Genomic DNA, 15,415 nt, shown 5'->3' with positions numbered 1-15,415 from the left:
TGTCCTCGGTTGCAACACGAACTACCGAGTTCCAAACTGCCTCTGGAAGCAACATCAGCACAAGAACTGTTCGATGGGAGCTTCATGAAATGGGTTTCCATGCCATCTTATGTTGATTAATGGATGGAGCCAAAACGCTCTCCAGTGGTCTTCTGGAAAGGTTTCACTGAGAGCATGGAAAGCATGTGAAGAAGAAAATTGAAATGTTCTTATACTAGTTCTGTGTAGGTTTCACTGAGCACATTTTTCCTGACTCTGACCCAATGGCACAGATTAACATCAGCCTTGGGAAAGCATATCTATAACATTTTGAGTAGCAAATCCATTTCTTTTGAGATACTGCTACTCAGATGTGTGAAACTCATGGCATGAGGACTACATCGGGCTCGTGGAGCTCATGTGAATTTAAGTGACAGCCACATTGCAAATGGTCAACTTTGAAGCCACAGATCAATCAAATCAACTTTTTTATAAAAAAATATATTTTGAAATGATCTTCCAACTATTGGGTCATGGAGGAATCCATCACAACACCATTTGGGTACAATATTTGTCACTAAGGCAATAAGCGGCACAAATGCGTATCACATTTCCCAGATATTTAGGACTTGACTCTGAGGGGTACACTACAAAGCAGGATCAAGGAATTAGCTAGCTAACTTGCCTAAATATCATGAAATACATATGGAGCATCAGCATCTGTGGGTTCGATTACAGGCTCAAAATGGCCAGAAACAAAGACCTTTCTTCTGAAACTCGTCAGTCTATTCTTGTTCTGAGAAATGAAGGCTATTCCATGCGAGAAATTGCCAAGAAACTGAAGATGTCGTACAACGCTGTGTGCTACTCTCTATTCTTGTTCTGTGAAGGGAGTATCACACAGCGTTATATGAGATCTTCAGGTTCTTGGCAATTTCTCACATGGAATAGCCTTCATTTCTCAGAACACGAATAGACTGATGAGTTTCAGAAGAACCTCTAAAAAGGTTTTGGGGTGTTGTTTTAACACTTTAGGGTTTAAAGCTTTATTTGCATATTTCCCAGGGTGCCTTTTGCGTGAATTTTACAGTTACCAGTACCACACATGACTGTGTTTGCTAGTGACAGAGATATTCAGTGACTTCCAGTCCCATAGCCTTCACCAAGTGAGTGCTTAAGTTAATATTTTATAACTGAAAATAAATACATATTTTTTAAATTTTGTTTATATGTTTTACAAAACATACACATACAAATGACAGCATACACAGACACACAAACATCAATGACATCACACCTGTTCACACCCCCATCTCCAGCGCCCGCATCTCTGCCACATGGGCTTAATAAACTGCACCATTTTGTTTCTCTCCATCGCCCACGCATTTTCAACATTTAGATAGTAAAGCATTTTACCTTTCCATTGTGTTAACGATGGAGGATTGGTTGATTTCCAGTTTTGAAGTATATGTTTTTTCAAGGCAATTAAAGAGAAAAATATTGTTCAACTCATCGGGTATCTCCCTGCACCCTCATAAAATAAACTCTTTATGACAATACATTACATAAGGCCATACTTTGCCAGCCTAGTTTTACCCTATCCCAGTGGTCTGAAACTCCTGGTTTGCAGGCCACATCGGGCAAGTCACATTATGCTGGCTTGCAAAGTGACATGTAATTCCTATTGTAATCCAGCAAAATGTGACTTTTTTATCTCCCGCAATCCACTTAGGATGACTGCCAAGGTAGGAAAAATGTATCAATGAGACTACCTTAACCATGTAAACTGGAACAAGTTTAACTGATAACAGATTAGATTCAGTGGAGTGGGTGTCTGGGTTTAAGGGTCTCTTTCCTGAGCTTAAAAGGATAAACATTCAACATTGGCCATGCTCTCAAACCAGCATGATTTAATATGATGAGATGAGACATTGTTTACTTTACTGACCACTGGATATTCACTCAGTCGTGCTGGTGTGTAGTTCACACTAGGTAGAATTCAATGCTGTATCTGACTTCAGTGGGCAAATGCTCACCTTCAATGGCCACTGGCACACTTGAGAAGGGTGCTCTTCACGGATGAATCTCGGTTTCATGGCGTTGTGTGGCGTTGTGTGGGTGAGCGGTTTTCCGATGTCAACGTTCTGAACAGACTGCCCCATGGTGGCGGTGGAGTTATGGTATGGGCAGGCATAAGCTACGGACAACGAACACAATTGCAGTCTGAGCTGGCATGGTTACAGGTGGTCTGCGGTTGTGATGCAGGTTGGACATACTGCCAAAATCTCTAAAACAAAGTTGGAGGCGGTTTATGGTAGAGAAATTAACATTCAATTATCAGGCAACAGCTCTGGTGGACATTCCTGCAGTCAGCTTGCCAGTTGCATGCTCCCTCAACATTTTTGACATCTGTGGTGTTGTGTGACAAAACTGCACATTTTAGAGTGGCCATTTATTATCCCCAACACAATATTTATTTGCATTTTTTACAATTTAACAATCATCAGAAAAATATGACACAGGTAATGCCACGTTATCCCCCCCACCTACACAAAACAGCAGGCTACATGGGAGCACATCATGCAAAACCCTCCCCAACCCAGTATTAGCTTCAATGATTAACAACAAACAAATGAAACAGAATGACCTTCACATCCAAAGCTAGAAAATAAATGATTATTAATTATTCAACGCAAAAACAACTAAAAAATACATGAATGAAGAAAAGAATCATGAGGCAGCTAAGGTAACTCTAGAAACTGCTGAAAGTCACCCTAGACGTCAGTAAATTCAAAGGGTTTATTATGTAAATTGTACATTGTTTTTCAGATGGAATAGGAAGTTAGTTCTTTAGCCACATCTGCGTGTTTGGCAGAGTGTCACTCTTCCATATAAAAGCTGTGCATTTATTGGCTGCAACCAATATTAACTGGTAGAACGGAGTTATCTTCAAGAAAATGATGGATCTAGTGGTAAAGTCATATTCGTGACCTGTGATAAGATCTGAATAATGTCTTCCCAATAATTGCCTAGTTCAGGGCAGGACAAAAACAAATGCATAAGTGTGCCCACGCCGGTTTCACGGCTTGGGCAAGATTTTAAATATTTAGAATTGATCTTATACAGTCTCTCTGGTGTAAAGTAGACCCTATGTAAAAAATATTGAATTGCATCAACTTGTGCCTTGTGTTAAATGAAAGACGCTGACCATCTAAAAAGAGCTTTCGCCATTCTCCTCCTCAAAAAGGAGACCACGGTCATCCTGCCACTTCATGCAAGCCTTCAGAGCTTGACGACTAGAATACATGTAAGAAATTAAACCTTTTACCTCTTTCCTCTCGAACCACAGTTAATCAGTTGTAGATTTACTCGTAGACTGAATCCTACCTCCCTGTTGATTGGCAATACAATGCCTAACCTGTTGGTACTTGAAGAAATTGAGGTAACTGAAAATGAGATGCCATTTGTTGAAAGGATAGTTGTTCACCTTCTCTGTAGAGATTACCAAATGTTTTAATTCCTTTGTTGAACCAAGAAAATGTAATACCATCTCTCAGGGCTTTGGGTAAGATGGGGTTATTATATAAAAAGTGTTTGTTTATATATAGATCTATGCCCTTCTGTTTGTTTACAGATTTTAAATCAATATATTTAAAGTGTTTTTAATTAAAGGGTTGTTTGTGAGACCTAGCAAAGCTTTAGGTGGGCTAATACAAGGTTTAGATGCTAATGAAACAGGGGAAAGACACTCTTCCTCTGTCTGTCTCCAAGAGGGTGAACTCGTTGTATTTTGCCATACTCACACAGCCTTTAACTGAGATGCCCAGTAATACACCTGGAAGTCAGGTAGAGTAAGCCCTCCTTATTAGTATGGTTTGTATAAAGTTGTGAGTTTCACTCTGGGGGTTTTTTCCTTTCCATAGAAATTAAGAGACCTTCCTATTAAGTTGTTTGAAAAAAAACTTTGGGAATATGAAAGGGCAAGGTTTGAAAAAGGTACAAGAATTTTGGTAATATATTCATATTTTCAAAATGTACCTGCCCAATAAGAGAAGGCTGTAAGCAAATTGAAGTGGGTCTAGGGTGACAGGTAAGGTGGAGGGGGAGGTGACATGATCCTTGACTAGTCTCTCAAAGCACTTCATGATGACAGAAGTGAGTGCTACGGGGCGATAGTCATTTAGTTCGGTTACCTTTGTATTCTTGGGTACAGGAACAATGGTGGCCACCTTGAAGCATGTGGGGACAGCAGACTGGGATAGGAGAGATTGAATATTAACACACCAGCCAGCTGGTCTGCGTATGCAGTCTGGGCCGGCAGCCTTGCGAGAGGTAACACATCAAGTGTGCATATGAAGTGGCTATGTGGAGCGTAAAAGTGATCATTTGCAAAAGATCCTATAGGCTAGATTTAGAGTTATTTGGCAAGGTTAGTTGCATGGTGTGACGATAGGCTATTGATGATTTGAAAGAGTAGTAAAAGAAAGCTTGAGTTCCTTGCCTCAGGCTACAGGCTGCACAGCTGATCATATTTTCACCCATCAGACTATTCTCAATTTAATCTTGTATTTACCATTTAGAATGACCCATTATCAAAATGGGCAGGAACAGGGGCAGGGGAAAAAAAGTATTGTAATCTGTTGGATATTCCGCCTAAACTCTGTATACCATGCATGGGCTCTCAAACCTTGTTCCTGCAGCTACCCAGTGCTTAATTTGGGAAACCAAGTGAAATCTGTTCGGGAACATCAACAGTAACATGTTTTGGCAACAAGTTATAGTGCACTAAACTGTTGACAGCCCGTCTGCGCGATCAAGAATTCAAGGATTCTCTATTTACTAGGCCATTAAAAATCAAATACAAATTCAATATTTTTAGGCTAACTGTAACCTGCTCTGCACAACTAATGGGTAAACAGCCTTGCCTAGGGTTATACATTCTCTCCCACTCATGCATATACATTTTGAAGTGTAGCATAAGGTAACCAGTCCATCCAGTAAGCATAATAATACAGTCTACATTCAAAGGCGATTAGTCAAATTTGTTTACCATTTGGAGTTATAGGCTAGACCAATTATGCACCACAGATATCTTAAATCAGTTTTATGTTTTTCTGCAATGCATAACATTGGGGCGACAGGGTAGCCTAGTGGTTAGAGCGTTGGACTAGTAACCGGAAGGTTGCGAGTTCAAACCCCCGAGCTGACAAGGTACAAATCTGTCGTTCTGCCCCTGAACAGGCAGTTAACCCACTGTTCCCAGGCCGTCATTGAAAATAAGAATTTGTTCTTAACTGACTTGCCTGGTTAAATAAAGGTAAAATAAAAAAATAAAAATAACGTGCGGTAGGCTATGTATTGTATAACAGCACAATCATATTTTTAATTCAAGGTTTCTTCCCCCCCGGGGCTTGGGCTCATAACTTTATACATAAGCTCTAATATGAATTTGGATGTTTTGAATTAATCATCACCTTAGATAGCGCTGCCCATTTCATTAAGGCTTTGAAACAACATCCACAACAACCATGTTTTAACCCTGCGGTTGAACTTCTTTCTTCAAATTGATTATCACAGTGAGGTAAAAGTACGATAGGCCTACTGTTTTGATGGTAAGTGTTTGATGTGATTTTCAATTGCATTGAAGTCAGTGGTTAGAGGGACAACAGCAACCTGAATACCAGGCCATTAAGATCCGATGGTAGTTAGCAAGTTGGGTACTACCAGAGCCTGTCCATAGTGCATAAAAGGAGATTACCATACCACCGGTCAGCTGTAATTTTACTGCGACCATGACTCATCACTGCCGTTGTGGCAGTAATACGGTCACCACAACAGCCCTAGTCAGTGCTAAAACTTGACATGTGATAACAATACAACAGATGAAACTGAATGACATTTACTCTCACGGTTGGCCAAAAGGAACTATCTGAAAGCCACACCCCTACTAAGTCATGCCACCAGTCTTAAAAATACAAATAAACTATGTGACCAACTGGCTGGGTCAAAATAACCCAACGTGTGTTCTGTCCACTATTTACCCAGTGCTGGGTTGTTTTTAACCTAGCATTTGTTGGAGTGCTGGAGGGTTGTCAACACGTGTGTTAAAGGAAAGCCAAAAAAACGAATCTTCCATTGAAAGTACTGTCACGACTCCCACCGAAGGTGGCTCCTCTTCCTGTTCGGGCGGCGCTCGGCGGTCGTCGTCACCGGTCTACTAGCTGCCACCGATCCCTTTTCCCTTTTCTGTTGGTTTTGTCTTATTGGTTACACCTGTTTCTTGTTTAGGTTTTAGTTGGGCTATTTAAGCCAGGAAGGGGCTGAGCACACGGCCCTGAGGGGCCCCTGTATTGAGGATCAGCGTGGCGGATGTGTTGTTACCTACCCTTACCACCTGGGGGCAGCTCGTCAGGAAGTCCAGGATCCAGTTGCAGAGGGAAGAGTTTAGTCCCAGGGTCCTTAGCTTAGTGATGAGCTTTGAGGGTACTATGGTGTTGAACGCTGAGCTGTAGTCAATAAATAGCATTCTCACATAGGTGTTCCTTTTGTCCAAGTGGGAGAGGGCAGTGTGGAGTGCAACAGAGACTGCATCGTCTGTGGATCTGTTGGGGTGGTATGCAAATTGGAGTGGGTCTAGGGTTTCTGGGATAATGGTGTTGACGTGAGCCATTACCAGCCTTTCAAAGCACTTCATGGCTACGGATGTGAGTGCTACGGGTCTGTAGTCATTTAGGCAGGTTACCTTAGTGTTCTTGGGCACAGGCACTATGGCGGTCTGCTTAAAACATGTAGGTATTACAAACTCGGACAGGGGGAGGTTGAAAATAAGTGAAGACACTTGCTAGTTGGTCAACGCATGCTTGCAGTACACATCCTGGTAATCAGTCTGGCCCTGCAGCCTTGTGAATGTTGACCTGTCTAAAGGTCTTACTCACATAGGCTGTGGAGAAAGTGATTACACAGTCTTCCGGTACAGCTGGTGCTCTCATGCATGTTTCAGTGTTATTTGCCTCGAAGTGAGCATAGTAGTTTAGCTCGTCCGGTAGGCTCGTGTCACAGGGCAGCTCTCGGCTGTGCTTCCCTTTGTATTATCTAATGGTTTGCAGGCCCTGCCACATCTGACGAGCGTCAGAGCTGATGTAGTACGACTCAATCTTAGTCCTGTATTGATGCTTTGCCTGTTTGATGGTTCGTCGGAGGGCATAGTGGGATTTCTTATAAGCTTCCGGGTTAGAGTCCCGCTCCTTGAAAGAGGCAGTTCTAGCCTTTAGCTCAGTGCGGATGCTGCCTGTAATCTATGGTTTCTGGTTGGGTATGTACAGTATGTACGGTCACTGTGGGGACGACGTCATCGATGCACTTATTGATGAAGCCAATGACTGATGTGGTGTATTCCTCAATGCCATTGGAGGAATCCCGGAACATATTCCAATCTGTGCTAGAAAAACAGTCCTGTAGCTTAGCATCTGCTTCATCTGACCCCTTTGTTATTGATCTAGTCACTGGTGCTTCCTGCTTTAATTTTTGCTTGTAAGCAGGAATCAGGAGGATAGAATAATGGTTAGATTTGCCAAATGGAGGGCGAGGGAGAGCTTTGTATGCATCTCTGTGTGTGGAGTATAGGTGGTCCAGAGTTATTTTCCCTCTGGTTGTACATTTAACATGTTTATAGAAATTTGGTAAAACAGATTTAAGTTTCCCTGCATTAAAGTCCCCAGCTACTAGGAGCACCGCCTCTGGGTGAGCGTGTTCTTATTTGCTTGTAGCGGAATACAGTTAATTCAATTCTATCTTGGTGCCAGCCTCTGACTGTGGTGGTATGTAAAACAGCTACAAAGAATATAGACAAAAACTCTCTCGGTAGGTAATGTGGTCTGCAGTTTATCATGAGAAACTCTACCTCAGGCGAGCAATGGCTCAAGAATTCCTTAGATATGGTGCACCGGCTGTTGTTTACAAAAATACATAGACTGCCGCCACTTCTCTTACCAGACGCCGCTGTTCTATCCTGCCAGTACATCGTATAACCAGCCAGCTGTATGTTGATATTGTCGTCGTTCAGCCATGACTCCGTGAAGCATAAGATGTTAGTTTTGAATGTCCCGTTGGTAGTTTAATCTTCCCAATAACTTGACTATTTTATTGTCCAAAGATTGCATGTTTGCGAGCTGAATTGAGGGGAGTGTTTTTTTTTCCGACCGCCTCCTACTCCTCAGAAGGCAACCTGCCCTCTGGTCTCTCTTTCACCGCCTCCCCATCACGCAGATCACTGCGGTCGCGGCCTGTTCCCTAGAGAGCCATATATCCTCCACCTCGGGCTCGTCAGAGTCGTGAAAGAAGAAAAAGGATTCTGCTAGTCCGAGTAATCGCAGTCCTGATGTCTAGAAGTTATTTTCGGTCATAAGAGACGGTGGCGGCAACATTGTGTAAAAAAAAAAGTTACAAACAACGCAGATAAACAAACAAAAAAAAACACAAATCGGTTGGGGGCAGGTTAAACGTCTAACTTCTGTCCCGGCACCATTAAGGAATGGCAATTAAGGAATGACAGAGCAGTAACAGATAAATCCTGTTAATTTGACATTGTTAAACACTGGGCCAGAGTCCGTCGATAGAAGGGGGAATCGGGGGACATTGCGGTCAAGGTTATGTGTAATTCCCTTCTCTGGCACAAGAACAAAGCAGTCAATGTTGTCTTAATTCGTAAATAGCAACTGCTGCTCTACCTGTATGACACACTACTCCCACAGGGCACAATACATACAGTGCCTTGCGAAAGTATTTGGCCCCCTTGACCTTTGCGACCTTTTGCCACATTTCAGGCTTCAAACATAAAGATATAAAACTGTATTTTTTTGTGAAGAATCAACAACAAGTGGGACACAATCATGAAGTGGAACGACATTTATTGGATATTTCAAACTTTTTTAACAAATCAAAAACTGAAAAATTGGGCGTGCAAAATTATTCAGCCCCCTTAAGTTAATACTTTGTAGCGCCACCTTTTGCTGTGATTACAGCTGTAAGTTGCTTGGGGTATGTCTCTATCAGTTTTGCACATTGAGATACTGACATTTTTTCCCATTCCTCCTTGCAAAACAGCTCGAGCTCAGTGAGGTTGGATGGAGAGCATTTGTGAACAGCAGTTTTCAGTTCTTTCCACAGATTCTCAATTGGATTCAGGTCTGGACTTTGCCTTGGCCATTCTAACACCTGGATATGTTTATTTTTGAACCATTCCATTGTAGATTTTGCTTTATGTTTTGGATCATTGTCTTGTTGGAAGTCAAATCTCCGTCCCAGTCTCAGGTCTTTTGCAGACTCCATCAGGTTTTCTTCCAGAATGGTCCTGTATTTGGCTCCAAACCATCTTCCCATCAATTTTAACCATCTTCCCTGTCCCTGCTGAAGAAAAGCAGGCCCAAACCATGATGCTGCCACCACCATGTTTGACAGTGGGGATGGTGTGTTCAGCTGTGTTGCTTTTACGCCAAACATAACGTTTTGCATTGTTGCCAAAAAGTTCAATTTTGGTTTCATCTGACCAGAGCACCTTCTTCCACATGTTTGGTGTGTCTCCCAGGTGGCTTGTGGCAAACTTTAAACGACACTTTTTATGGATAGCTTTAAGAAATGGCTTTCTTCTTGCCACTCTTCCATAAAGGCGAGATTTGTGCAATATACGACTGATTGTTGTCCTATGGACAGAGTCTCCCACCTCAGCTGTAGATCTCTGCAGTTCATCCTGAGTGATCATGGGCCTCTTGGCTGCATCTCTGATCAGTCTTCTCCTTGTATGAGCTGAAAGTTTAGAGGGACGGCCAGGTCTTGGTAGATTTGCAGTGGTCTGATACTCCTTCCATTTCAATATTATCGCTTGCACAGTGCTCCTTGGGATGTTTAAAGCTTGGGAAATCTTTTTGTATCCAAATCCGGCTTTAAACTTCTTCACAACAGTATCTCGGACCTGCCTGGTGTGTTCCTTGTTCTTCATGATGCTCTCTGTGCTTTTAACGGACCTCTGAGACTATCACAGTGGTGGATTGTATTTATCATCATTAGTCATTTAGGTCAACATTGGATCATTCAGAGATCCTCACTGAACTTCTGGAGAGAGTTTGCTGCACTGAAAGTAAAGGGGCTGAATAATTTTGCACGCCCAATTTTTCAGTTTTTGATTTGTTAAAAAAGTTTGAAATATCCAATAAATGTCGATCCACTTCATGATTGTGTCCCACTTGTTGTTGATTCTTCACAAAAAAATACAGTTTTATATCTTTATGTTTGAAGCCTGAAATGTGGCAAAAGGTCGCAAAGTTCAAGGGGGCCGAATACTTTCGCAAGGCACTGTATGTGCTAGGAAACTAATGATGATACAGTGGCACACAGGTAATTCTACCTATAGGCACTGCCACATCAAGCTCACAGACTTTCACCCACTAAAAGAGTGCTTTCTGAAACGGTTAACTTCTTCCTCTTCTCCCTTATACTGCTTTCAGGTATTTTTTAAGACAGATATTCAGGTATTTTTAGAGAGTCTACTTTTTTAAAAGGATGCTGGTATAGAATGTGTTGGTCAACTCAACTTCGGCTTACTCAGCCCCAGCCAGAAGAAATCAAGAGAGAAGTGTAACAGATGTATATCGTACTCTACCTGCGTGGTGTTTTGTCCAAGTAAATCACATCAGCCAGTGGTCCCAGTTGAGCATCATTTATTTCTGTTGCTGTTGTTAAATAGGAAACAGCACGTTAGTTGTGCAGGGCTTAACTGTATTGATGGCTGTCGATGGCAAAATCTGTAGCATCAAGACAACTGTGTTAGCAGTGGGCTTATGTGACCATGACGTCGGTGTACGCTAGCTAACACACTTATTTACAGCAATCATATGCCAAAGCACATCCCAGAATGGCCCTCAATCCCTAACAGGTACCATATGCACACACATGTATAAATCAGTAATGTACAGAAAACTTGTGCACATTGTAAAATAGAAAACAGTATTCAGAACGTGACCTACCCCTTGCATCACATTTTCATACTGGGAAGACCTGACGTTCGTGATCTCCCCCTATCTGCAAGCGGGGCCAATCACAACACGCCTTATTGTCATCAGAGTTGAACCAACCAACAAGAATGCTCAAACATTAAATACACCTTTCTTTAGAGGCAAGTGGAAAGATAACCAACCCTGTTACAGAAGCATAAACTGATGTGCTGATTGGTTAGAGTGCAATACTGTCCATGGTACGGTCCATGGGGGGTGTTGATGCAGGTCCTTTTTGCTGAGACACATTTGCACACATTCCTCAGTGTTCTTGGGGGAGGATGAGGAGAGAGAGTCTCGCTTTTAAAGCTCTGTGTCTTGTCACATATACAACATTCCACACACAGATACACAGCAAACAGAGTAGCCCCCCATTCCATGTCCACTTCAGGCTGCACACTTACCTGTACCTGTGTGTGCATGTGTAACCTCTAGCCATAAACCTAATAGAAATCCTGCTGTAGAAGGGGGGATGGCACACCACTCACCTTTTACTTGGCTCAATTGAAAAAGATGTGTTTCATTTTCCTGCAAAGGCCTTTGGCATGACCTTCCTGTAAGAGAGCAGGGTAGACTGAAGTTAGAAACTCTGATTGAAGCCAGATTCCTTTGTCCCAAACGTTGAATCTTTGCCTCCTCACAAATTCCAATTCATTTAAAAAATATAGATATATATTTCACCTTTATTTAACCAGGTAGGCTGGTTGAGAACAAGTTCTCATTTGCAACTGCGACCTGGCCAAGATAAAGCAAAGCAGTTTGACACATACAACAACAGAGTTACACATGAAATAAACAAACATACAGTCAATAATAAAGTAGAAAGAGTCTATATACAGTATGTGCAAATGAGGTAGGATAAGGGAAGTAAGGCAATAAATAGGCCATGGTGGCGAAGTAATTACAATATAGTAATTAAACACTGGAATGGTAGATGTGCAGAAGATGAATGTGCAAGTAGAGATACCGGGGTGCAAAGGAGCAAGATAAATAAATGAATACAGTTTTGGGATGAGGTAGTTGGATGGGCTATTTACAGATGGGCTATGTACAGGTGCAGTGATCTGTGAGCTTCTCTGACAGCTGGTGCTTAAAGCTAGTGAGGGAGTCTCCAACCTCAGTGTTTTTTGCAGTTTGTTCCAGTCATTGGCAGCAGAGAACTGGAAGGGAAGGCAGCCAAAGGAGCAATTGGCTTTGGGGGTGACCAGTGAGATATACCTGCTGGAGTGAGTGCTACGGGTGGGTGCTGCTATGGTGACCAGTGAGCTGAGATAAGGCGGGGCTTTACCTAGCAGAGACTTGTAGATGACCTGGAACCAGTGGGTTTGGCGACGAGTTTGAAGCGAGGGCCAGCCAACGAGAGAGTACAGGTCGCAGTGGTGGGTAGTATAGAATGCATCACTGCCTGGTACGGTAACTGTACGGCGTCCGACCACAAGGCACGACAGAGGGTAGTGCGTATGGCCCAGTACATCACTGCCTGCCATCCAGGACCTCTACACCAGGCGGTGTCAGAGGAAGGCCCTAAAAATCGTCAAAGACCCCACTCACCCCAGTCATAGACTGTTCTCTCTACTACCGCATAGCAAGCAGTACCGGAGCGCCAAGTCTAGGACCAAAAGGCTTCTCAAAAGTGTTTACCCCCAGGACATAAGACTCCACCCGGGAGGCCGTCATCAGGTAATCAAATGGCTACCCTGACTATTTGCATTGTGTGCCCCCCCAACCACTCTTTACACTGCTGCTACTCTCTGTCTACCAAATATGCATAGTCACTTTAACTACACATTCATGCACATACTACCTCAATTAGCCCTACTAACCGGTGCCCCCGCACAGTGGCTACCCGGGCTATCTGCATTGTGTCCTGCCACCCGCCAACCCCTCTTTTACACTACTTCTACTCTCGGTTTATCATATATGCAGTCACTTTAACCATACCTCAATTAGCCCGACTAACCGGTGCCTGTATATAGCCTCGCTACTGTTATAGCCTTGCTACTGTATATAGCCTCGCTACTGTTATAGCCTTGCTACTGTATATAGCCTCGCTACTGTTATAGCCTTGCTACTGTATATAGCCTCGCTACTATTATAGCCGTGCTACTGTATATAGCCTCGCTACTGTTATAGCCTTGCTACTGTATATAGCCTCGCTACTATTATAGCCTTGCTACTGTATATAGCCTCGCTACTGTTATTATTCACTGTCTTTTTACTGTTGTTTTTTTATTTCCTTACTCATCCATTGTTCACCGAACACCTCTTTTTTACTTAAAATTGCACTGTTGGTTAGAGTCTGTAAGTAAGCATTTCACTGTAAGGTTTAAACCTGTTGTATTTGGCGCATGTGACAAATAAACTTGAAAAGGCTCATCTCAATAGATGATCCAGGTGTCCTCTGACATGGCGCAAGTTGGGGGGGGGGGCTTTCCTCTTTTGTTCTCTTTTGCTTCTTTATTCCTCAAGGAAGGGGGAGGCCGATGACATCAGAGGGCACCATTAGGTCAACTCCTTGAATGGCCTACTCCATGCAGTTTTAACTTGTCTAAAAAAATATATATATATTTTGCTCAAAACATTTTTTACCCTTAAAGTACAATTCCACCACTTTTCAACCTCATTTCCCATTCTCCAGCACAATACCAGTGTAATACTGTGTATTACCAGACAAAAGTTTGGACACACCTACTCATTCAAGGGTTTTTCTTTATTTTTTTACAAATTTTCTAAATTGTAGAATAATAGTGAAGACATCAAAACTATGAAATAACACATGGAATCATGTAGTAACCAAAACAAAGTTAATGATATGCTGTAATATATAAACACATTACCTAGCAGTCTATCTGCTTGCACCAATCCCATGGATGTATGGTAAAATACAAACCCCATCTCCCCTCAATGAATGTCATTTATTAATTCCTTCATTACAATGACCGTAATACGATAAAAGTAACGCACTGCATTTTTGTATATTTTGGTACATTTAGGGTATTTTACATTTTGTACCAAGATACAGTTTGATGAATTGATACTCATCTCCGTTTATGAGCTGAGCAAGGACATATGAATCATTGACCTGAACAAAAATTCTCTGCAGACCTTTTAACCTAAACCTACCTTCGAGACTAATGATGTACAGATACTCTGATAAACTGTGTGTCTCGCCAGATGCTTGGTTAAGGTCACTCAACTTTTACTAAACCAACAATGCCTGAGAGGTTCATTGTCTCCAAGGACACTATGGCGTAGCCCCTTTAGTTGAGTATTATAAACTCAAAACAAACAGCATGTCCAGAGACACTTAAGGCTCCTTAACTTGGAGTACCCCTTCACAGCAAATACCTGAAATTCCTTCGTTTTTACATTTGCAGGTATTTGCAATACCTGGGAGTTTCGTTTTCTGTTAATTAAGGTGTCTTTACTTTTACTCAAATGTGACAATTGGGTACTTTTCCCACCACTGATAACCATCATATCGAAGTAAAGTTCTAGTCACGCAATGACGTGTGGTCCTCTCACTATGGCTCGTGGGGAAAGCATGCAGTTTATTAGGCTACAGATGAAATAAATGACGATGAATCTCATAGAGTGGTGAAAGTTCAAAGGGATGAGCTTGATGCACCTTTCCAAATAAATATCGAGGGTCTTATTCTGGTGACTTTATCGATGCTTGGCTGCCGCTCTGTCGTCCATAATAGTCTCAGGTCATATCTGCGATCTGTTGGCTAGTTCGCATGTGCCAATACTAGGGTGGGAACACTCGCTGTATAACACATCATCAGTAGAGTTGAAAATGTGATGGAAACCCATTTAACTTGCATTTTTTTATTTAGCACATGGGAATTTAACCGCAAAATGTATTTTTACGTGCACTACATCATAACGGCACAGCATTTTATCCACAACAGGTCAATTTGATAAACATGTCGCTGGTGGCACAAAGCGAATATTGTTTTTAATTCGGACTTGTTGATATTGCCATGAAAATATGTTGCCAATTGGATGGAAACCTAGCTACAGACTAGAAAAGATAAACTTCTAGTTCAGAGATTTGGCTTCTGGTGGAAAAAGTACCCAATTGTCATATTTGAGTATAAGTAAGACACCTTAATAGAAAATGACCCGAGTAAAAGTGAAATCACCCAGGAAAATACTACTTGAGTAAAAGTCTAAAAGTATTTGGTTTAAAATATTCTTAAGTATCGAAAGTAAATGTCATTGTTAAAATATACTTAAGTATCAAAAGTAAAAGTATAAATTAATTCAAATTCCTCATATAAAGCAAGCTAGAGGACACTCCGACATTAATTATAAAGGAACAATTTGTGTTAAGTGAGTCCGCCAGATCAAAAACAGTTGGCATGATCAGGTTTGTTCTCTTGATA

This window comes from Oncorhynchus mykiss, chromosome 2 (assembly GCF_057628025.1).
Source record: "Oncorhynchus mykiss isolate SJ-2025 chromosome 2, ASM5762802v1, whole genome shotgun sequence".
Lineage (NCBI taxonomy): Eukaryota > Metazoa > Chordata > Actinopteri > Salmoniformes > Salmonidae > Oncorhynchus > Oncorhynchus mykiss.
Note: the sequence above shows the minus strand (reverse complement) of the source record.